At 39.9% G+C, this 24,232-nt stretch overlaps 1 protein-coding gene across 5 annotated transcripts in view; it reads right to left on the minus strand.

Moving 5' to 3' along the window:
• Window positions 1–22,831, minus strand: part of RORA (RAR related orphan receptor A) — a 432,323-nt gene extending 409,492 nt beyond the window's left edge. The window contains exons 1-3 of one of the 5 annotated variants that reach the window (XM_080608115.1): window positions 22,640–22,831; window positions 4,871–4,961; window positions 4,207–4,356 (exon numbers count right to left, since the gene is read on the minus strand). The gene's annotated coding sequence lies outside the window, so the exon portion shown is untranslated. Of the gene's footprint in view, window positions 1–4,206; window positions 4,357–4,870; window positions 4,962–5,405; window positions 6,305–18,650; window positions 18,670–22,639 lie in introns of those variants that run through there. The other 4 variants (XM_080608114.1, XM_080608116.1, XM_080608113.1 and 1 more) reach the window with 4 other exon arrangements.
• Between the last annotated feature and the right edge of the window lie 1,401 nt (window positions 22,832–24,232).

A 24,232-nucleotide genomic window follows, 5' to 3' on the forward strand; every position in this document is an offset into this window, starting at 1 on the left:
AGAAAAGATTATAATTGAATACCCTATTATGATGGGCAAGGAAAAAAGAAAAGCAGGCAGACAGGGCTCAAAGGCTGAACTGGCCTGGTTTGGCTTTCAGCCCACAGCACCTACAATTATCCTGAAATGATTTTTATTTATCTATTTAGTATTCCCACTAGGCAGAGTGAAAATCTAGCATTAATTTAGTGCTCATGGTTAGGCAGAGAGCTCTAAATTGAGGAAAGTTACTCAAATGGATAATGAAATGTGGCTGGAGCCCTAATGTCCTGCTTTGAATGAAAACAGTACAAACCATAACCCTCTGCAAATGGTTTACAGTCTGTTAGTTTATGCAAGAATTCTGCTAAATTACATTTTTACAAAACAGCCTTGCCAATGTAGCAGTGCTAGACCTTTACATAAATGTAAGCAGCCAGCCAATGCTGAGCATCCCACAGCTTCACAGCAAAACAAAAGCAAAGGACAGGACCAGAAGAGAAAGCAGCTGTGCCTAAACAGCCTATTTGGAATACCTACCAAGAAAAGGATGAAACCCCAAAATCAGGATGGCATTTCCACAGCTATTTATGACATCTAGGTGAAGTTATCTAGTTTACTCCTAAGCACCTCGTATTTATAACAAAAACGTCACCTTTCAAATTAGTACAGGGTATTGCTAATAGTTACTTCATTAGATGAAGACCTTGCCAGTACTAGCATTCAGTTAAGGACTCTAAGTAACAAAGGTACTGGGAGAAAGAACGAAACACTAAGTCAAATTCTCTCTTTAGAGAGATTTTAGTAAATTCAAAGGCACTCCACAAAAGTGTCACTTTGTTTGAGTTAAGATTGTGTTCTCTCCAGACTTTTGAAGCTATGCTACAATTTGCTTTCATAAAGCATAAAGAGAATACTTACTGTCTTAGCTGTAAGCTATAAGCCATTTTACAAAAGCTTCCCATAAAAAAAGTTAACAGTTTAAGAATTCAAATGAAAGTATGAGAACAAATTCAGAAAGGTAGCAGAAGGCTGAGTGCACAATCGGTGTGCAAGTGTTAATCAGGAGTATTCAGAATAGTTGTTCTAACAGTTAAACACAGAGACATGATTTCTCAACTGATCCACAATTTGAAGACTAAAATATATTCAATAAATCTAGAGATCAAGCTTGGTACATGGAACACTAATGCTGCATTCCAGAAAATCAATTTATTATCTTAGCTGTATTGTCACTGCTTTTTTGAAAAGACACTAACCACCACAATTGCTCCATTACTCACCACAGTACATAAAATGTCTAAGATATTCGAAAACAAATAACAGAAAAATATGGATTAAACTGATAAAAATGATAATTCCAGACATGATTAGATTCGCTGTGTTGTGTAGCCTGCACAGCAGGTGGGGGATCCTTCAGAAGAATTAGTGAAAGCAGATTAATGGGAAAAGATTAAGTGTGCTCTAAAAGCAGGACAAAAACATTTTTAAAATGACAATTCTAACAACAGTGTTTAGGGATGCCTCAGAATGCGAAGTATTTCATTTAAGAACCAGATGCCCAAAAGTCTCCTACCTACAATAACGCAGTGCATTGTATGACTTGAAATCGTAAGCTGAATAAGCATTTGACATTAAGTGGCGCTTATGACAAATATTAATCAAAATATAGCCAATCGTTTCTAGCCCTGAGCAGCCAAGCTCTATTTTCCCCTTCTCTGCATGTAACTTTTTACATGACTGATCCTATGGATAAAGGCCTAGGAATCTTTTCTTCATATCCAAAAATATATTACAGTTGAAAATGAAACCTACTAATAGCTATTTCTAGAGCACTGAATAACACACATTAATGCCACCACCCTCTCCCCAGTGTTGAAGGCTAACTTCTAATAGAAAACACTGTGCATTTAACTAGGTAAGAACAAAAAGCACTGTGCAAAGGGTCCCAATCCTATAGCCCAAGAGGAGAAACGCTGTTTAGCTGCTGAATACAGGCTGCAGTTTTATCTGCTTGCACCAAAACAGCAGACAGCTGCTAATGCAAGACCTAATGCATCTAAAGCATTAGCAGCAAAGCAAATATTCTGTATTATCATCCAAAATGACACAGCCTTCTATGTAGCAAAAGTAATAGTGGTACACTTATCCCCAAAGTCACAAGTGACACTGCCTCAAATGTTCATTGGGCTTCAGTGTCTCCTTTCTTGCTTTCTAAAATTTATTTCAGTTTTGTAATTCTACAGAACCTTCAATGGCTCCTTTCTTGCTTTCTAGAATTTCAGTTTTGTAATTCTACAGAACCTCCTTGTTAGGGTTCTGCAGCTTTTCAGCAACCATGATTGTATATGTTTACAGATGAGTCCTTAACTATTCAAGGCAATCAAATAGTAGGAGGCTCACAGTAAGTCAAATGGAGTTGGCAGCACTTGGAAACAGAACTGGATTTCCAAAGTTATTACAGAAACACCCACAGATTTAGCATCATCTCACAGAAAGAACATTCCTTCTTCCTCTGGATTGTCTAGGAGGTGTCTATCACCCAAGGCTGATTACTCAGAAAATGCAAAAAAGCTGCTTTAAGTAGAGGGAAACTAAGGAAAAGAGATTGCATCTCATAGAATCATAGAATATCCCGAGTTGGAAGGGACCCATAAGGATCATCAAGTCCAACTCCTCTGGTTGCTTCTACTCCCTCCTAAACTGGTGGCATGAGCTTTTGGGGGCAAACTTGCTAGCCTGCCCAGAGCAGCTGGCAGTGTTTATTATGCTAATGGCAGGTAAACTCAAGTGCCATTTCAGTCAGTTAAGTCTCACTCAAGCCATCGCTTGCCAACCCTTCTATTTTGTTGTCTGTGATAGATGAACAACTTAATTTGCTTTCTTCCTACAAATTTGACCTCTATGTTGCTTAGCATAATTTTAACCTGTGTCCACGATGCTTCTCAAATCTGTCCTTGGTTTTGGATTCTACAAATGTGACATCACTAAGAAATCTGAAATATTATTAAAAACAATATCTACGGCCACAGCACTAAGTTCTGCATATCACTCCCGAAGTGAACACATAGTCTTGCAGCTTGTCTCTTATTTTCATTCACCTCAACCTCCTTTGTTCTCTGGTATCCATTTGTTATGTTATGTTTGTACTTAGGCTGTAATCTCCTGCAGGCAAGCATGTCTTCTGTATGTTGTGCAAAGTGCTTTTTCAGGCAACAAAGCAGAATAATGTCTCTCAGTTTCCCCATTTGTAGAAGCATGCTAACACAGTACTCACCTACCTCACAAGGCAGCTGGCAAGTTAAATTGGTTAATGATTGTGAGATGTGGAGATATTCCAGATAGCTCCACAGAACCAAGAATTGTCATAGGTCAAAAAGCGAGGCTTACAGCTGGAGTTAGCTTCCTATTCCATCTAATGACAAACTAGCATCTTTCCCTAATTAAAGGGGGGCTCAACTGTGAAATAAAAGCATTATTTACATAGCTTTCCTATGTTAGCTTGGAAATACCTAAGGTGCGTTCTTACTCCGGGGTCATAAGGAGAACAAAAACGTTTCTTCTTCTCTTGTAACATTACAGCATGGAAAAACTACCTTACAGGACGTTATTAAGCTCAAACCAGGTTTCTTATCTAACAATGTTTCATAAAAAATAAATCTATTATTTTCTAGCTTCTGTCTAAAAAGACACCTAATTGCATACTACACAGACATGCAGAAAGAAATGTTATTGTGAGTTCAAGAGATTGCAGCTAGCCACTCTTTTTTTCATAATTAAATTTGTAAGTGCTCAACATGGTATTTATTTCAATTTTTCATAAGACCATAAAAAAGTGTTTGGAATAGATCCAGCCTCACTCTAAGCTCCTATTGTTCAGCCCTCCCTTACAGTGACTCTTGTATGACCAAACATCAGTTTATAAGGGTTCTCCCTCTAACTCGTATTTTTATTTCATTATTGGTAAATATTCAAAATTCTAAGCAAGTTCTCCCCAGTTTTAGATATCAGATATTCTCTGTACTCATAATAGCAAAGCATGTAAGAATCAGCAGTACCGCCATTTGCAATGCTAAGAACCACATACTCAGCTGAAATGCAAAACCAGAAAGCATACACTATATAAAACAGTATTTTATAAGCGTTTGCATCTCCTTATTTCCAGTCTGTGGTGTGACTTCCATACTCTGGTCTTTTATATCATGTGTATATAATAACTGTACTCACCATATACAAGTCCTTTGTATTTCAGGACAAATCTGCTCACAGAAGTGGGATGTGTTGGTCCACAGTGAAAATCTCCATCTTTAGCAAGACTCTTGTCACAGAGGAAATCTCTCCTTGCACCTGCACAGTTGACTTCAGGTAGGATTTACCCTGCAGCAGGGAAAATAATGTATTTACAGTAAAATATAATTCATATAAATCCAAGTAGCTGAAGAGAAGACATTTGAAGCCTGCCACTGACGTTGACAGTCAGGTGATAGTGCACGTACCATCACCCATGTGTTCATCGCTTTATTTGTTTTTGTTATATTTGGCCATTTAATAGGACAACTGCCATACTGTCATGAGGCTGTTAAACAGGACCTTACAGAATCACTTAAGAGCCAAATATGAAAAGACATTTAATTTTGAGCAGTACGTCAATAAGCCGTGAAAATTATGGCTCTGGGAGAACCTTGCCATGAACATTTGGAGGTAAACATTTTTTCTAGTTTAAGTTCTTTTGTTGTTGTTTGTTTTGTTAAGGAAAAGATAGTCTTCAAATTGTCGCTGATATATACTGCTGCAATTATACACTCTCTAGCTTTTAAGGTAAGAGAAAGATTAAAAATTGTAGATGGGATGGAAAAAAAAAATAGGATACTCACTGCCCCACAACACATACCCAGAGTTTAACAAAACAAAAACTGACATTGAGTTCCTTGTCCAGAATCTTCAACACTCCAGGTGGAAGTCAACAGCAAAGGAGAGAATATCTGAAAGGTACATACAGTGCCTGTCAACCCCGATCACAGATCCTCATCCTCCCTTTGAAATACATCTTCTGTCCATACATAACTATGATATTGACTCAGTAACTTTTTTTTTTTTAATCTGATTTTAACTATACCCTTTTCTGTGCCAGTACCACGATTGGTGAGTACATGGCGCTTGCTCTAAAATAGTGTTGTTGGGTTTTTGTCCATCCATCCTCTATAATTCAGCAGTTGCTTAACTGCTACCATTCACCCATTCCATGGCAGTACATCTATCTATCCCTCTTTCTGGAGTTACTTACACACGAGAAGACACCTCACACTGTCTGAGCAACACAGTCATAATCCCCCTAGACAATGTATACCCTCTTTTGTGCCCTGGCATAGCAAGTGAATTGCTCAGTGATTGATCATCTTGATTAAACACAGTTGATTTGTCTTTACATCTTGAGCCGTGGTGTCCAGAGGCCTGCAGGCTCCACATCTTCAGGGTCCAGGTCACAACTGTGAATCACTATGCCAGTTAGCTGAAGACATACATGCACAAGGCAAAACATAGTAGTAAGACTGCCACTCGCCCTCTGCAGTTACAGTAAAATCATCATAAGAAAGCAGAGGTACTTCAAAAGGCAATGACTATTATCACCTAAATAATCAAGCCACCAATTTAAGGGTCAAAATACCAGAAGAAATTTGCTAAGCACAAGTAGCAAGTCCTGTCAGGGAGCCGGCCGGCTGAGGCTCCGGCAATGGGCAGTTTTTCTTGCCCCCTCAGCCCAGTAGGGAACACCTTGGCACCGCCCTTCTCCTCAGGGTCAGCCGGGCCCAGCCCGCCCTTCCCCGGTGCTGCGGCGCTTTTCCCGCCCAGCGGTTACCGCTTGGCCTTGGTGTTCCCAGCGCGGCTCAGTGCCGCAGTTTATACTCAAGTGCAAGGCGAATGGAGCCGCCGAGCCCCGCGGAGCCCACGAGGCTCGACGATACGCCGCGCCGAGGCAGCCGGGCGCATGAGATGGCGGCCAGGTGGGCGCTGAGGCGGCGAGGCTGCGGGGTGCCGGGCCTCAGGGGCCTCCCCGCAGCCGCCGTGCTCTCTGCCCGCCCCCGCCGCCGGCCTGAGGGCAGAAGGGTCCCGCGGGAGACGGGGAAGACGCCCGGCAGCGAGCGGCCGCCCGACGGCTGGCTCCGGGCTGTGAGGGGAAGCGCCAGCCCCGCACTGCCCCGCGCACGGCCCCCTCGCCACCGGCTGCTGTGGGGACCCGTCCGGGGGACCGCAGCGGCCGGCGAGGCGTGCGAGCCAGGCGTAGCGGGGCCCTCCTCTTTGCACAAGAACATCCCCGTTAATTTAGCTGCCTTTTTGCCACTCGGGTGGTCCCACAGCCTTTGTGTTGAAGCACGTTGAGGGGATACTCACGGCTTTCACTACAGCTTCATGCAAGGCAGCGCAATGAGCCTGAAAGGTGTTTCCTGCACCTTCTAGGCTGAGACAGCACAAGCTTCTTCAGCTTTAGGCTGGGAATTTTTACTCATTTGAAATTCTCTAATCAAAAAATGAACCAGTGTTATCCTACCTGAAGGCTCCACAAGGTTTTTAGAACACTAAACTGATAATACCCAACCCCCTCAGGGATTTAGCAACACATTTGCCACACTTTTCATGTATTTTGTTCAGCACCTAATCATTTCCATTAAGACTCCATTTCTGGAGTGAAAAATAAATGCTTTTCAGCTTGCTGACATATGCATATAACCAAATGTAGCAACAAATACATTTCCCTTGTCTTTCCATGAAAAGAACACAGAAACCTTAATGCCCAAGGAAGTCTGAATACTCAGACACCTCCATGTCATCTGCAGTACAAAAGCCAGTTGTCAGCACACAGCCCAGAAATGCCAGCATATGGTATGTTATGGCATCCATATATATCTGCAGAGGACTATGTCTCCCTCAGTTTCAGGAGTTTTCTTCCACCCTGCTCTCTAATTGACATGCTTTAAAGCTTGGTGAAGACTCAGTTAGTTCCCTGTGGTATTTCCCCAGAAGACTGCAATGTTAAGAGTTCACACATAGTGCTCTGCCGCGCTGTATATGAGTTGCTTCATATTCCAATAAGCTTTTGTGCTATTTTAGAGCTGTCTTGAAGAAGGCCATACAAGTAGTTTCAACTGCAATAGTATGAAACATCTGGGAACAGGATTATTTCTGTCATGTGCTGCCAAAATACTTTGCTTATGGAATTAAAATTTTAGGGATTTTCCCAAATCTACACAATGTTTTTCAATGCTTAAATTTGCATTAGGACATTTACATTAGCATTTATATGTGTAGAAGACCATCTTGCCAGCCAGCTCCTATTGGTTATTCCAGAGCTTTACTCCACCTAAAGCTAGGATTTACATCTGTTCCTGAAAGACTTCAGTTACAATAACAGATTTTCTACAGCTAAGTGCCTTTTGCCATCTGCTCTTACAATCACATCTGCAAGTATCTGTCTTCAGTGATCACCTTGCTACAATTACGTGTGCCTTCCTGACTTGCTATACAGGGCTGCTTCCCTGTTTTCTAGATGTGCTATTTCTGTATACTTGGAAGTTTCAGCTCCTTAATTCAAGTGACCACAACAAAATGCTGAATGATGCAGTAAAGGAAACTAGTACTTATCCTAAACTCTTTTCAAATACAAATACTTGCTGGAAATAAAACCCAAGCAGCTTCTAACCCCTTGCCAGTATCTATGCTAGTGCAGTACACAAGTAAAGTAACTCTGATATTCTGTTAATTGCAATGTTTATTTTTCACCCTTTCAGCAAAAATAAGCTCTCCTGCTACAGGGAACGTTTTGCTGACATTGCTTCTAGGCATTAGAGCGGTCACGCCACCTGGCCAGTGCCCACACTTAGCTACAACCCCAGATGAGAGACCTGAGGTTTCATCCTTACTCTTGTAGTCACAGATAAGAAAATACTCATCACATGAGAACCCATTCAACACAGTTTTCTTGGATTTGTTGACAGTCAAAACAATAGGAATATGGAGTGTCAACTACCCATTCATATGAGTTGAATTGCAAGTTGAAACTATTGTTTGCTCCTTCAGTGTTGAAGGCAGAAACAACATGCTCATACCCAGCTTCCAAATCATTTCCCACACCACTCCCAACACTGATAGTTCCCAAATGCCCTGTACTCAGCTGCCAGAACTTCTCACTTCCCTGTGACAACCTCTACAGCACAACCATATACATTAACACAAATCTGTCACATCAGAATTGAGAAAGGTAGGACAGTGTAAAACAAACTCAGTTTACTATCCAAATATCTGACAGAGGATATACCATAGCTGCATCAGTAATTTTCAGGCTTCATAACTTAATCTTGTTTATTTTCCAGTGTTCTGCTAACACTATGAAAGGTTGCAGCAGAATATCAAGACCTGTGTCAATACAAAACTACCTCATGCACCATGCACCAGAGTGTGAGATGTACCAATCCCTGTGGACTACACGAGGCTTAGTATTTCTTTACAGAAGGTTCTTACGCCTTTGACTGTTGTCATTAAGGCATTCCTGAACCTCTCCCCTGCAATGCTCTTGAAGAAACCATGTTGCACAGGCTTCCCAGCTGCAGAGCAGGAAGCATTAGTTCCACCAGCCTCTGCAGCCCACACACTGCAACCCCACTCCCCCCACCTGGGTTGAGCTGCCTTGTCCTGCATGGATTACAAACCCAAAGGCTGCTGTTCCACACCGCTGCAACATTACACTCCTCAAAACGGAGTGTACATGCTTAGCCTCTCACATTTAACTTACAATTTTTCTAACTTTCTATTTTCATGTTAGGAATTAAATCAACAGCTTTACTGGTCTGGAGAAAAACTGGCAGACCGATAGCAGTGTAGATAAAATAACCAAGAACTCATTTCCCATTTATTGTGGTACTTAATTTATTCAGCTTGAGGAAATCAAAGGGACTGCCCAGAAACATGCATCAGACCCTTGCTAATGCCAGCTAGGCCACTTCACAACCCCAAAAGGGAACACTGGCCTGGCTGATCGCTGACAAGGCTGATGGTCAATTGTGAATTGACTTTCAGGAAGCTAGCAGAAAAAGATCCATTATTAAATCCTGTTGACAAGCCTTAAAACTCGAATATTTTTTCTTTTAAGTACAATGATCTCTCTACAGAAATGTTTTCCCAGAAATACTTTCTCATATCTGTAGTGGAAACTTCATTCAGTACAAAACATCTTTTCTAGTCAGTCTCCAATAGCCTTACATCCCTGTTTTTAAGATCCGAATAAAGTGCATGACCAGAATTTCTTGAAACAATATTAATCCAAATTATGACATTCATGAATCGAGTAGAACCTCTTCTCACACTCACCTATTTTAACCCAAGCAACACTGTTCATTACATGTTATGTTACCTACCTCTCCCATGTATTTCATGTACCATATTTGGTTTTAATGCTCCTAATGCACATATTGCTCTCAAAATAGTAGAATTTTCTTTTATGCCTTAAGCATGCAGTTAAAAAGCATTTAAATTACCAAACATTATGAAGGTCATATTTGCTTTTTTTCCTTTACATGTTACACATTACATACATTGCTTTGCATGTTCTGATCATTCACACTTGACATGGCAAGTATATGACGTCTTAACTCTTATTAATAGTTTATGTTACATCACATGCACCTTCCTTCTCTCTTAAGACTCATCATTATTTATCTGAACCGAGTGAACTTTGTCATCTATTCATAGGCCTTTAAAAGGCTCCAGACCTCACATGCAATCTACTGCGTTCTTTCATGAATTATTCAGTGCCAGTGTTCTTCCATCATCCATCTCTGGCTGGCTCTATATCTTCTGTTCTATTGAGGTCTTGACTTAAGAGAAAAATCTCCTGTTATTCTTTCTTGATTGTCACACTTCATTACAATTAATATTAATTATGTGGGTTTCTTGTCCAATATGTAGCTTTCTGGGCATAAAAGATTATCATGTTGTAACGTTGAAGTTTTTCTTTGCAAGCTTCTATGTAATAAAGCACTCTCCTGTCAGGAGCTGTCAGCACCACATATATCTACTTGATAATAACCTTACAGTAATAGAGTTAGCTAAAGAAGTTGTGTGCAAGCCGACATGAATTCCCATAGAGAAGCCAATCTTGTAGCTTATCCATGATTTCCTATGGCTGACATGCAGTTAAACACAGTGTTGCAAACAGCCTGCTTGATAAAATGAATAACCTGTTACAGCCTTGAAAGAAATGTTGGCCTAGGATGTTAAACTTCTATTGAAGGCTTAGGTATAATAAGTAGGTTCTGACAAATACTGTTCACACGAATGTTTGCAGAATGAGAATGTTCCATGAATACTAATGAAAACACTCTCATGAGCATTCGCAATCTACACAGGAAGCGTAGGAGTCTGACCCTTCAAGTACCTTGTCCATGTCAGAGACAAATCTCATGTGATTTTAAGCCAAGATATTTTGTCCTGTGGTTGAAAAAGTAGCTATACATATCCAAATTCATAGCAGACCTAAAAAGTTATACGAAGAACTAGGGAAAAAACTACAGTTGCTAAAAGAAAAGCAACAATTACTTAGCCTGCATGTTCTCATGTACTATCGTGGACTTAAAAGGTGATTGTCAGTTATGGATTAGCAAGCAGATTAATAAAACACTAGACTATCTATTGAGCCAGATGAAAGGGCCACACTTGGACCAAAAAACAATAAAGAAACATCTCAAATCAATAGGTCAAAATGCAGATAACTAAAAAAATCACAGTACTGCAAGGAGAAGTTCAAGAAGAGAAAACAGCAAGTTAAGATGGATTAGGAACAAAGTATGATTCAAGTAAATCAAGTGGGACACATGGAGAGCATAGCCATGGAAGAACAAGCATTGCAGCCTTGTCCGGTAAGTATGGAGGCATCCATACTACATACGCTCAGGTAGTACAATTAAATAGGAGAAATTAGCATCACCACCCAACACTGTCTACTGGCAAGGATACTGGCAACCAGCCCAGAAGGAAAAGCCAAGGTTCTCTCCAACCATTTCTAACTACTGGAATGAGACATTAATCCCCTGCCGCAACAGTAACTACAGTAAAAGGGCTAATACAGCAAAGAAGCACTAGTCCAAAAGCATATTGCATGAACAAATGTAGTTAGAGAAAAATGGAGAACAAGTATGGATGTGCTGGGTTTTACCAGCTGAGCAAAACAGGCAGTACCCTAAGGGGAAAAAAGTAAAGCCAAGCACATGATATTGACAGTCTGTTGCAGTTGTCACCATGCCAGCCAAAGGAACCATCGGATACACAGCAATAATTCCACTCTTCAACATAACTAACATGGAAGGTCACAGAAAATCAGTGCCGTGACAAATGCTCAGATATCCCCTCAGGTATCTGCATCAACAGCAGCACCCTGTGTGCTCAAAGGCCAGCACGTGTTGATTTAGCTGCTTTGGAATTGTCTATACTTCTGATTAAAGGTATTAGCAGCAAGAGGAAAAAAATTATGTGCCATTGTTTTTGTTGGATATTTGCTCTGGAGGCACAGTAATGTTTTGAGCCTAGAGGGAAAAAGATATCCAATATAAAAAGAAAAGCACTATGGGTAATGAAGAAGAAAACAAATCAAGCCCCAAACCATAATGCTAGTTACAACTGAACTGCCAATGGCAGTTCACTTAAAATCAGCATTTTTCCTTAATGGGATCAGTGTCTCCATGTGCTGTGCCTGAAGTTCCATTTGGGTAATAGAACTGTTCATCTTTCTTACACCTATCCTTAAAGATAGCTCAAAAAATCATTCAGGTTGGCTAGCATTTTCCTCGAGTGAAAGAAATACCAGTTGTAGAGATATTCGTACAGTTTTTCTTTGTGATGGAAAGAGAAGTAATAAAGAGAAAGCATTAACTCAATAGTTGTACGACATCAGATAGTCCTCTTTTAGACATGACACATGTCCTAGAAGTCTTGAAGGTTGTAATCTGTTTCATAATAGTACAGGCCAACATGAAATGTGGTCCTTTAAATTCATGCTGACTGGACAGCTCATTTCCACCACAAAACTAAAATAACTGAATGGTAGAGGAAGTTTAAGAACAGCTCTTTAATATGTAAAAATTTACACCAGCTTTGGCCTATAATTACACTTTCACCTTGACAATCTGTTATGACAGTGCCTGAGAGGTCAGGTTCTGAACTGCAGTTAGTAAATGACCGTAACAGAGTCTGAAAAATCATTCTCTACTGGAGACACCACTCTCAAGTACCCTCCCGTAATCTCTCTGGACACAAGCACAAAGGCCAGCCTAAAAGGAGATTATGGAAAAAAAAATTTCTTCTCTCCAAGAAGGATTTTTTTTTGTTTGTTTGCAGTCACACCAAAGCTCTTATCTTTGGGTAGGGGATGGAGGGATCTAACAGCAGACGAAGTGATAACAGATTAAAAATAAAGACATGAAAATACATTAGCATGCTTATGCCATTACATGTAGATATATTTCAGCATGTTTATCATCAGTCTAAATTTAATACTTCATTCTTCTAAAAGGTTTTAGAAAACACTGTCACAGGGTAACTGGGTATCTTCAACATTTATTTGCTCTGAAATTCACAAGCTATCTGTTATGAAATAATGGAAATCAGAACTCACTATATGAATGAATTATTGCAAAGCAAACTGGGGTATGAGCTAAGAGCACGCAGACCTCTCCAACGTAACTACCTGGGAGTGCTCTCTTGCCCAGCAGAAAGCTGTCACACCAGGGTTTCTGCAGGCAGAGAAGATGCACACAGGCAAGTACTGCAGAGGAACTGATGCACTGTAACACACACCCTGCTTTCTCCCTCAATGTTTTATGTGCCCATGTCCATTACAGCACCCTGTCACCTTGTGCAATGGGATACCCTAACAACCAGCCGGTTGGTAACCAGTAATTTTTCTATGTAAAAATTCATCAAAAAAGCCATATGTCTTGCAACAATTTAAATAGAAACAAGCAGCTTTGACATTTCTGGGGTTTTGATCACTCAAAGCAGTTATCTGCTTTAAATTAACTTTCAGTAGTTATATGAATTTTCCAGCTAAAAGACATTATGCAAATATTTAATGCTATTTAGTCACACCTCAAAAGTAGTATCATTAAGCAAACTTAAATACAGGTCTGGGCTGTATCCAGATCCAAACCTCCCTGAATTCATTCAAAAAGTGGATTGTTTTCCATGGGCACTGGATGGATACTGTGATTACAGTGATATCTGCACAGTAATTAAATACCGCGTATCTTTGAAACCCAGTCTGTGGTGTCTCATCTCTTTGAGTCACTTGTGACACTCCTCTTTCCCACTGTACTGTTTAAAATAGTTTCCCACAGACATGGTAGCTTATCCATTAAAGGATAAGTTACCTTATCCTATTTGTAGGTTCAGGAGGTACTTGCATAAGGTGCTTCCAAAATCTACTTTTCTCCCTCTTAGACTGCAAGATACACCCAGAGCTAACTTTTCATTCAAGGCAGCTTTATCAAAAACTGCTATAAAAAATATTAGCTTCCATTTCACCAAAAATCTGGGTGTATGAGTCAGAAGCCCCCATATGGTACACTTGTCCTGCACAGGTAAAGTGCAGGACTGCAATCCAACAAACTGCCATTGATTTACAGTGGCAAATATACACTGTGGTCACCAAATACATGGCATAGGGACTGTGATAAGTTTGTGATGTGGAAGGAACTATATCTGTGCTAAGTAAATCCAGTGCTGGCACATGGTCCACCAGGAAGCCCAAAGCCAGTGTCAGAGCAAGCATCCAGCAGTAGCTCACTGCTGCACAAAGGCCTGCACTGGGCTGAAACCCAGGATCAGTGCTTGTCACCCTGCCCCCCCCGCCCCGGCCATGCACTGGAGAATAGGAGATGCATCTGCCTTAAACTTCACTTACCCAAGCTGGGCCATCACCTCTCAAAGTCTCCCAGTCCCCTTAAGATCATAGATTTTCCTTAAAGTTAATGCAACTGGACACAGCTATGCTTTAAGAGCCTGCCAAGAACACAAGCAGGACAACATTTACTTTTGCTGTTTCTTTCATGCTGATGTATTTGAGGTTGTGCATTCATAAAGACATCTCATTAAAAAGCTCTCCACATTTATTTCTCAAAAGACACAGCAAGCAGCTATGGGAAAAGAATTGCATGTTTCCAACACTTCCGATTTAAAAAAAAAAAACACATATAAATATGAAGTACTTACAAGGAAATCATGCACAAAACATCATCTGAAATCTATCTTGTTTATATGTTGATGGGTGTGTATCCACTGACCTTCCGTTTGCAGCATTTGCCAGGGAATAGCGAATGAAGCAACTGTTGGATTTTTATTTTATTTTTAAATCATTGACTAGTATGATAGTGAAAATGATCATGTCTGTTTCCTATTCCTGACTGATAAATCTTAGTTAAGACTCAAAAATCACACTGATATGTAGTCTTTTACTGTGCCATGGTTGCAGCCTGACATGAAAAACTACTAGCTTCCAGGCAATACAGGTACCAACAAAACAAATTTTGAGAGAATTGAACTGGCCTGGTTCACTGTCTATGCACATCCCACCTACTGACCAAGAGCTGCCTCTCCTTATACTAGAATCTGAGAAAACAAAGCACTTACAACTTACATTATTACTCACCTGCCTAGGTAGTTTTAACTGCACCTAAGCACTAAGGAATAATGCAGCTTTCATTAGATCCCATTTTGAGATTAAGGTCGTATTGTAGACCTGGAAAACTTGTTAAAAAGACTTCTTTTTTCCTGTATTGATACCTGCTTTTAATTTCCAAATTCAGAAGAAACACAATGCTCAAAGTGCAATGAAACACACATTTTTACAATGAATCCAATGGTGAAACTAAAAAACCACTCCAATCTTGCTTCTACCAAACCACTTACTCCCAATTTATCTGTAGTAAGTGTTTATGGGTTACTTTATTGCATTAAACAACCTATTTTACTTTCTGTTCTCTTATGTAATAAACCATTTTTAGCCTAAAAATGAAATAACACGTGGCATAGAGCCAGTACTAGTGAAAGTTTGCCAGTAGAGCCAGTACTAGTGAAAGTTTGAGCTCCTAGATCCCTGTTTTTTGTTACTTAAGATAAAAAGATTGCTCCCATACCTAGCAACACATCCTCTTCAAGGCTGGAAAAAGAATACCAAAGCAAGAAACAAGAAAACTAGAATACCAAAGCTAGAACAAGAAAAAAAATCAAGTTTTCTGCCATTTCCCTGCTCACTCTGCCCCAACAGCAGCATCAGAACTAGAAGCAACAGAACTTGCTAACCTACTCTATTTAACAATTTCAGCAATAAACAAAGATGTATTCCATGCTGCTGTTATGGGAGATGAAATATCACAGGATATGTGAAAATGTGGAGAGTATGGAAAAGAATAAACTATTTCAATCATTTGTGGCAGCTGACACCTTTAGCATACTCCAACAGCTTACTTATTTCCTTATTACTATCAAATGTCCTTTCCAGCCTGTTCTACAGCAGAGAGCTTTCCAGTTCCGTAGTAGGTTTCACATCCCTACCTGGGGCCAAAATCCTCAGTAGGTAATTTTTCCAGTCCCTCACTGTCTTGATTGTTTTCTTTTGCCTGTTACCCTGTTGTAGCACTTCTTGCTCAATCATCCATGCTGCAGAGTTCTCAGCAAGTTCAAGCAGTGAGGAAAGGAGAAAGCCTGGAAGAAGGTGGAACAAGGACTCAAAGCAGCATTGCTCCAGGTCCTCTATGTTATGGGGCAGTCTTTCAAAAGTTTTCCTTCTGTCTTGAAGTGCTTTAGTACCTATTTTCTCTGGCAGCTCTCAGATATTTGTATAAGCAATTCTAGAGAAGGCAATTATATTTATGAGTACAGATAAAAGATACTACCGAGTTTCAAGTGTGGATTGCAAATTTATGTTCTGACCAACTGTAAATGCCATTTGTTACACAAATAAACACCCATCGATTGCACAAAGCAATATAGCTCTATCGTACATGCTATTATGTTGCTATAGTTGCTTGCACAAGGAGACAAATCCAATTCACATTTCCCTAAAGTTACTTAATTTACAAATAACTCATCCCCTAGATCTCTGCATTAATTCAGAACTAGTTGCTAGCAAAAAATACAGTTCATCATCCTGAAACCTGTACAACACCTATGCTGCGTGATCTGGTTTGTTCTGGACACTCACAAGAAAGGACAAGATGCCTGGCTCCGAGTTAATTAAATTTCCATGTTATTGACTCACTGCGTCTGGGAAATATCAGCAATAGCTTGCATGATGCTGACCCAAGATCCCATCAGCTGTGGAGAAGTGCCATTTATCACTCACATTCACTACAGTGTTCCTTGCCTATTACTTGGACCCTGCAACTCTCATTTTCACAAAAGGCCAGCCACACATTGTGCTCTAGTTAAATAACACAGCAAGGAAGTTCTCCAGATGGGAGAATTTTCACAGTATGTCTCACCCTGAACCAGCCTCGGGTTAGCTGATTGTGAGCAGGAGATCTCTCCTGGAATAAGCGCCTCCACTGGACTTTTCCTGGCAGCTTAGGTGTACCCTTGACTGTTACAATAAGCAAAATATTCCTCTATTAACCTAGAAGCTAGAAGGAAAGGTGTCTCTGTAGTGTCAAAATTGGGAAATCCTTATTGAAGAGATGATGGAAAACCAGACCAGTACAATTTACCTTCTCTCCCACAAAAAAAAAAAAAAAAATCCAGGCTTCTCCATGCACCTAACACTACTGAGCAATATATCAAAGACAAAAACTTGACAGGAACATGCCTTTCCACAAGTTCAAGCACACTCTTCCACCTTAGCATTGGAGAACTCACATTAAAAATGACCTCTCCCAAGTCCTCATCCCAAAGAATTTACAGGTTCTTTAGTTACTGCCCAGTCCTGGCAACTTAACTCAAAAATAGTGTAGAATATTAGAGACTTATAAAGCATATATGTACATATATTTACATATATAAATACAAAAGTTAGATAACTTAAGCTACGTTTGAAATCATTAGAGTTACATAATGTATGGTGCAGTTCGAAGTAAGCTACTTGAACTTATCTTCAATTCCAGCTACCACAAATGGTGAATTTATACTCCAGACTATTATAACCAAATCTCAGTAAAAGATTTCTAGAAAATAAACCTTATGAGTAGTTATCTTCTAACTGGAGTAGTGACTATAGATGATTAAAAATTTTCTGCCTGTCTACTAAAGGTAAGGCATACAGTAAATCTCTAGCCCAAATGGCATCTTATTATGTGGAACTGCAAATCAAGTGGAACAAACAATGCTTAGAGGCATGTTATGCTCTGCATAATGCTCTTTTGTATCTATTGTTTAGCTTATATACAGACCCATCTTCAATCTAGTTAACTAGTAATTAAAGCTCTGCAAAATTCACAATTTTGTTAGAGATACTGCTGCAATACACATCAATTCATTTTGCGTGCTTTTGCTGTGGTCCCATTTTGCTTATTTGATGTTACTTTAAAATAAACATCTCATACTGCAGTCTGCATTCACAAAATACAGTAGCTTGAATGGTTGATATCAGACTTGCACTTGAAAAATAGAATCATTGTGATACTTGGAATTGGTCATTTCAGAAGATATTAATCTTATTCTTCTCCTAGAAGTGTCAAGTGCCCGCACCACTGCCAAAGCGCTCATTAACATTAGTCCATTTGTGACTTTGAAAAGTTTTTTGAGTTCCAAGTAATTTTTATTACACACATACTTTACATATGTGCACTTGTTTTTCAATTTGGACTGAAATATTTCAATCCAAATTGCAGTTAGTTAATATCCTAGTTAATAACATTTTTCTTTTTGTGATTCCAAATACATTACATCAAAATGTGATCTAATTTTTGTATCTGAAATAAAATCTGTTGAAACAGTTTTAAGTATAAATATTTGTGACAAAAAAAAAAAAAACAGCAGGCATAAATTCAGATCTACACTTTTTTCCCATGTAGCATCTGAGGAATTAAAACTTATAGAATGTTCTTTACTGCAGGTCTTTGCAGTTCAAGTATCCAAGGTTAAAATAAAAAGTTCTGGAAATAAGTTTGTCACTAAATTAGCTAACAGCTATGCAATAGAACATGGAAATCTTACAATTTCATCCAGGACCTTGGCTTTTAATGTATTTTTGGATTCATTTGTTTTTTGAACTTGTTTCTATGCACCAGGTTAAGCCAATATAATTAAAAATATACAAAGAGCACCAAAAGCTTGTATTATTTAGCCTAACTAGAAAGCTGATATAGTAGTAACATCTCCCAGTCTTCGCAAAGAGAGCAATAAAACACCAAATAACCACCAGAAATGGATTCTCCTGATCATGGTTTGTTCACACTTATGTAGAGTACATACATTCAATGCACCCTACACACTCGCATTAATTTCCATGGGTCTCTTGTCTAATAAATTCATTCATTGGCTTTTCTCATTTGTTCTGTACATACATTCCAGCTTCCCCATTGCTCACCCATTTATCATAGCATCTCCCCCAAAATTTAATATCATTAAAAATGATACTATACTTTGCACACATTTGCAAATTCAAGTGAAACAAGCCAGAAGCTACTAACACAGACCTTGAAATTATGAAAATAGCATCTCTTCCTGTGCTTTCAGGCAACCCTGAGCTAGAGGAAGAGAGGAGGCAGCACACTAAGAGCTCTCATTACCACCACCAGTCTCCTTCCATCCCCTTCTCTCCACAAGTTGCCTGCACCTGGCTGCTACACTAAGAACATACCACATGATTTGAGATAATGGAGATAAGAGACAAGATGAGCCAGAACCTACAGGCTAGGGCAGAGTTATGTGACTGACTTGACAGCCTCCTCATCCTTTATGTAAAGGCAAGCTGAACTCCGCCTGGAAGGGAGGGCAGGTGCCATCCCAGCCCGGTGAGCAGGACTGCGTGGCCTCCCATCTGCAGGGAGGCAACCGCCTGAGCAGGGTGCCGCCATCGGAACGGTATGTACATGCCCCGGGGAGCTGACTCACGGCAGCGTTCTCTGCAGCTACAAGAACAGCGTGGAGGACAACAGGGAAGCCCTAGTGGCACTCACTGGAGCGAGAAGTGCAGGATGTGACACTGGGTCTGGGGAAGGTGTTAAACTGGATCATTTGTTGATCAATCCTTCTAGGGGGCCCAGGGGAGTTCCAGTAGGAATCATTTTCTTTGGGCTACAACTACTTGGATGAAAGTTGTTCTACTTGAGTCCTACGTTCTACGGGCAAAACCAGCCCTACCCATAAATTTCTGGCTTAACCTAGTTTGAAATACTGCAGCTATAGATGTCATACAAGAGAGCTCTCCTAACAAACCATCAGACATGTCCTGAACTCCCAAAACAGAGTTAGGAATATCAGCCTATAAGCTCATGTCAAACCCGTCCCTGCAAGTCTGAAGCAACAGCAACACAAAATAATGTTAACATTTGAAAATAAAAGGTCACATGTCTCCAGCCAAGCATTTGTAAGATTTCCATTTTGGAAAAAGGAAATCCCTTGTCATTGTCCAACAGACACTCTAGCTTAAAGACAACTACAGGACAAAAATTATGGAAGTACTCCCCATGCAGTGGGTCAATTCTGTCAACACTATTATTGTGAAAATTGTCTTCCATTTTCCTCCATTTTTACTTTGTCTGCTCTAGCTGATAGTTGAGCATGCCTAATCTCATCCAGTCTAATTTTCAAAAGACACCAGTGTCTTGTTTCTGATGGCCAAATATCAGCTATCAGAAGAACAGTCTTGAAAATAACTTGAAATAATTCCACAGATGTGCTCCATAGGAAAAAATGTAAAAAAAAAAAAAAAAAAAAAAGATTCCTGCCATACCCAACCTGACAGAACATCCCCAAAATGGCCATTCTCACCCAGCTATCCAAAACTCCATGCTTATTATAATTAAGGACAGCTGACAGATATAAATTCTCATGAGCACCTTAACCTTATCCTTTACTAGGTCATCAGATGGAACTACCACTCACTTCCCATTACAGTAGTATGAGCAGAACATAATATAAAGTCAGTAAACACATTAGTCCCCGCATGGAGAAACAGTCCCTCCCACAGAGCATGGTCTAATTATAAGATTCTCTTCTTTTCACTACTTCTCAATCATAGTACAAGACATAAGGCATCTTGAACATAAATTTACCTGTACTTATATTTTTGTATTGCTACCCAAGTTTTTTACATAATATGCAGCTCAAAATCTAGCTAAGGTTATTTAAGCTTTTGCTCCGTTGAGGGAATTAAACTTCTTTCATAAATTAAACGTGTCTCTGCAATAACTGTTATATATGTGTCTGTCACAGAATCGCTGGCTTCATGACAAGAAACTTGGTGCAGTCAGGACACTGTACAGGTGGCCTCCTGCCTTTGGGCCAAGGAAAGGCCCTGTGCCACCAAGGGAAGATGAAATGACTGTGGAAGAGGAAAGCTGCAAAGTGTTGCTGCAGAATGAGAACAGAGACATAAGGGCTAAAAGGCTCACACAGAGATTCTTGCCTAGAGGGAGAACGATAGCTGAAGGAGCTGTGAGCAATTCAGGAACAAAGAGTAGCTGAGAGACAGGAGCTTCCTCCTCATCCCTTCTAAAAGGACCAAAGGTCATAAGGACATGAATAAACCAAGCAACTGACTACATATTAACCCCTGAGCAAAATGAAACCCTGCTGCCCAGACACTAGTATGTTACATGGCCTCAAAGTCTGCTCATGGTTTGATTGAAAATAAATATTGGCCAGATTAAGTGTGACCTGAGGCTGGATATCAATCATTGAGGCACACACAAAGAACAGTGCAGGACAGCACAGGACCAGAGAGTACCAATGGCAGCAAGTCTGGCAGCACCTTAGTGTCTGTCTAAACCTACTTTAAGGTAGGCTATGTCTTTTTGTTACAAGATAGCTGATAATATAAAAGGAGCCTTTAGTCCCAGTCATAACTTTTCATCACAGTACACAAAACACAGCAAATATTTGCATCTTTTAGTACCAGTTGCAAAGAATTTGCCACAGTCTCTGTTGTGTGACCTTTGGTACCACTGATTGGGCTAATGAATATTGGTTTGTGCTTGGGAAGATCTAGCAACATTTTCTGTACCATATCCCCCTCAAATTACAAGGCAAGCTCCTGCACTTGCATAGCATTTGCTCTTTACCTTTATGTCATTCTGAAAGATGCATGTATTTTATTTGGTTCATCTTGTCTTGAACTGGAAAAGAAGATTCATTAAGGTCACAGCAATTAAGCTGGCTGTGACACAAACAGGTGCCCAAACAGCACCAGCTTCAACACTGGACCACGTGAAGAGGCTTTGGCCCCCTCAGAACAGTGTCACCTGCTCACCAAACGCTGCCCCTCTGCTGCAGACGTAAATGCCAAGGGAAAAAATGAGGTTGCACCTCTCATTGAAAATCATTTCCCATTGCAAAAAGACATTCCTCAGTTAGAGATATGGATAATAATCTTCAAACTAAACGTATATCCACATTATTGTAAGTCTGAATTTTTTTTTCTGTGTATAGAATTGTAGGCCAATAATGTGAACCAGATAGCATTACGCCCACTGCTACAGCTCTGCAAAAGTAGGTGGTGTTGGTGATAATGGATGGCAGTATCACACTAAATATTGTAATCATGCTCCCAGAATTGCAGTACCTGAGAAGTGCAGTTAACACCAAGAATATCTTGTCAAGAAGATGCCAGCAAATTTAACAAGTATGGAACTTCAAAACTTCACTTTTTCCATAAGCAAAGTACTGAATCACCACAGAACCACTGGTAGGGCACATTTTTATAGCTGCCAGAAAGTTTGGTAAAACAGGTAAATACTAAAATCTATAACTGACAGCTGCTGTAACATTGACATGCCTGACATGAGGCTAGCCCCTGATATTAGGAATACATCACATCTCAGAGTACAACTGGTAAGCACTGACTGAAATTTACCTGTTTATGCAGACTAGTACCACATTAAGCTGAATCATCAGCTTTTACTTCAGTAAGTAAAAGCTTGTGTTCAAACTTGTAAGTCACCAGATTTAACAGAATTCTTAAGCAGTCCCCATTACAATCAGACTGAAACAGTTTACAACACTCAGAAGTCCTCCTTTGTGACACTAATTTCTAAATCATGCCATTGATGCTGATTTCTTAAAGGACAGAAGGCAGCAAATTTAGGAATAAAGTCAAATGTAATTCCTTCCATAACATTTACATACTCCCAGGAGGAAGTACAAGGAACTCAGCATTTCTGATTGCTGCAGAGCTCACTAACCTGGTAAATGAATATTTACTTATTCACAAATCTGTAAATTCATTTATCTGCATACGTCCAATTCCAGAAAAGACTCTGCAAGTTTGTTCATCCATCTTAAATATCACGTACCACTACAAACAAGCATACCGTGCTTTTTCCTCTTACACATAGGCAACGTTACTACCACATACAAGCCTTATTCAAGTTGCTCCTTAGTCAAACTTGTGCTGGAATTCAGAACAAAACACCTCCACGCTACAGTGTCAGACCAGAGATGAGTGCAAATTAAACATACATACAGCTGTGCTAATACAGCACATTATCAGGTTTTACTGAAGACTCTTTTGCAGGATTTGAAAGCTTTCTGTCATACAGCCTCATCACAACAGCTCAGCAATGCTGGATATTCACTCTGTCACACACTATCACAAAAACAGATTATATCAAAACAGATTAGACTCTGTTGCCATATAGTGAGCGTTGTTATTGTTTCTAGAGGAAATATATTAAAGACAAAGAAGTTAAATGTCTGATTCCAATTCCTCTATAAAGCAAGGTCTTTATCTATGAAGAAAGGAAAGAAAAACCTCTCTGACTAATTACCAACCCTTTTCACCTGCTCTCAGAGCTGCAAGTTAAAAAATCATTAAGGTAAGCCTGAGACATGCAACTATGCTCCTGCTTGTTCTCCCTGCTTCACTCTTTAGTGCTCAACTTGGACACATGACTGTTCTGTGCCCCCTTCTAAATTTTTTAGCCTTCTGAATTTGAACATTGAATCCAAGTTACAGGCTTAAGCAAAGAATGGTGATTTCTCTCCCAATACTCATTGACTTCTTGTTGTAAAATTATATTTTAATTCTGTATAACATCTATTCTTGTTCCTGCTTAGGCGTTCCTAATGGGAATACATTATGGACTTTTCCTAAGGTTAAATGCAAAAACATTTTTTTAATTTATTTTCTGTTTAATTTGTTTTGTAAGAGCAAGAAAACAGCAGAAACAGATACGTTAGTGACAAAGGAAAATGTGACAGCGAGAAATAAAAACAAAACAAAACAAGCAATTCAATGCATCTCTTCACCTTACAAATAGGACACCTAAACAGGCAACTGTATTTCATTTGCAATTGCACAGGGAAAAGCTGTTTCCCAATCAAGTATTTAAGTGAATAGACATCATTCTTGATCTAGCACATTAAGTGCAGAAAACAGAAAATTAAAAATCGCACCCAGAGGTGCCATAATTTTCTTTTACATCAGATACGGTACGCAAACCCTTAGTCACACTGTGCAGACTTCAGTCACCTGCACTGAAGATACAGTGGGGAGCAGCTGCAGGTGGTTATTTCCACAACTAGCCCACAGACAGGAACAGAAGTTTTTTCTGCAGCATTGATAGCCATGTTAGACAGCAAAGTGGGCACACACCTCTGCTTCACAGTTTCTATGCTGCAGTGTGACATTGAATCATACTATAACAGTAGAATATTTTAAGTACACAATGTTGCCTAAATCCCATGAAACAATAACAGGTATTTTATGACCTGTGAAGCAGTATACAATTGCTACAGTAATGCCTCTTTCAGCAGGAAGAAATAAAGAGAGTTGGAATTACTCATGGGCCATAAGCAAAACTCATGGATAACTAACTTACCTCTTAGCACAACTCCATCAGAAACAAGTCCACTTGCAGCCCGGTGAGCCTCAGAAGCAGGCACAGCCATGGCCTCACACTGCAGACACAAGTTCCTGGTGTCGAGGCAGCAAGGGCTGGCTGAGACCCACATTTGGGGAAACAGACTCCAAAGTTGAGCAAAGCTATGTGGAAGTTGAGGCCCAGATCCCAACTTCATGCCTCAAGCCACTCCCTGAGCCCCTTCTCACACGGGT

Source organism: Anser brachyrhynchus, assembly GCF_964034855.1.
Source record: "Anser brachyrhynchus genome assembly, chromosome: 11".
NCBI classification, from domain to species: Eukaryota; Metazoa; Chordata; class Aves; order Anseriformes; family Anatidae; genus Anser; species Anser brachyrhynchus.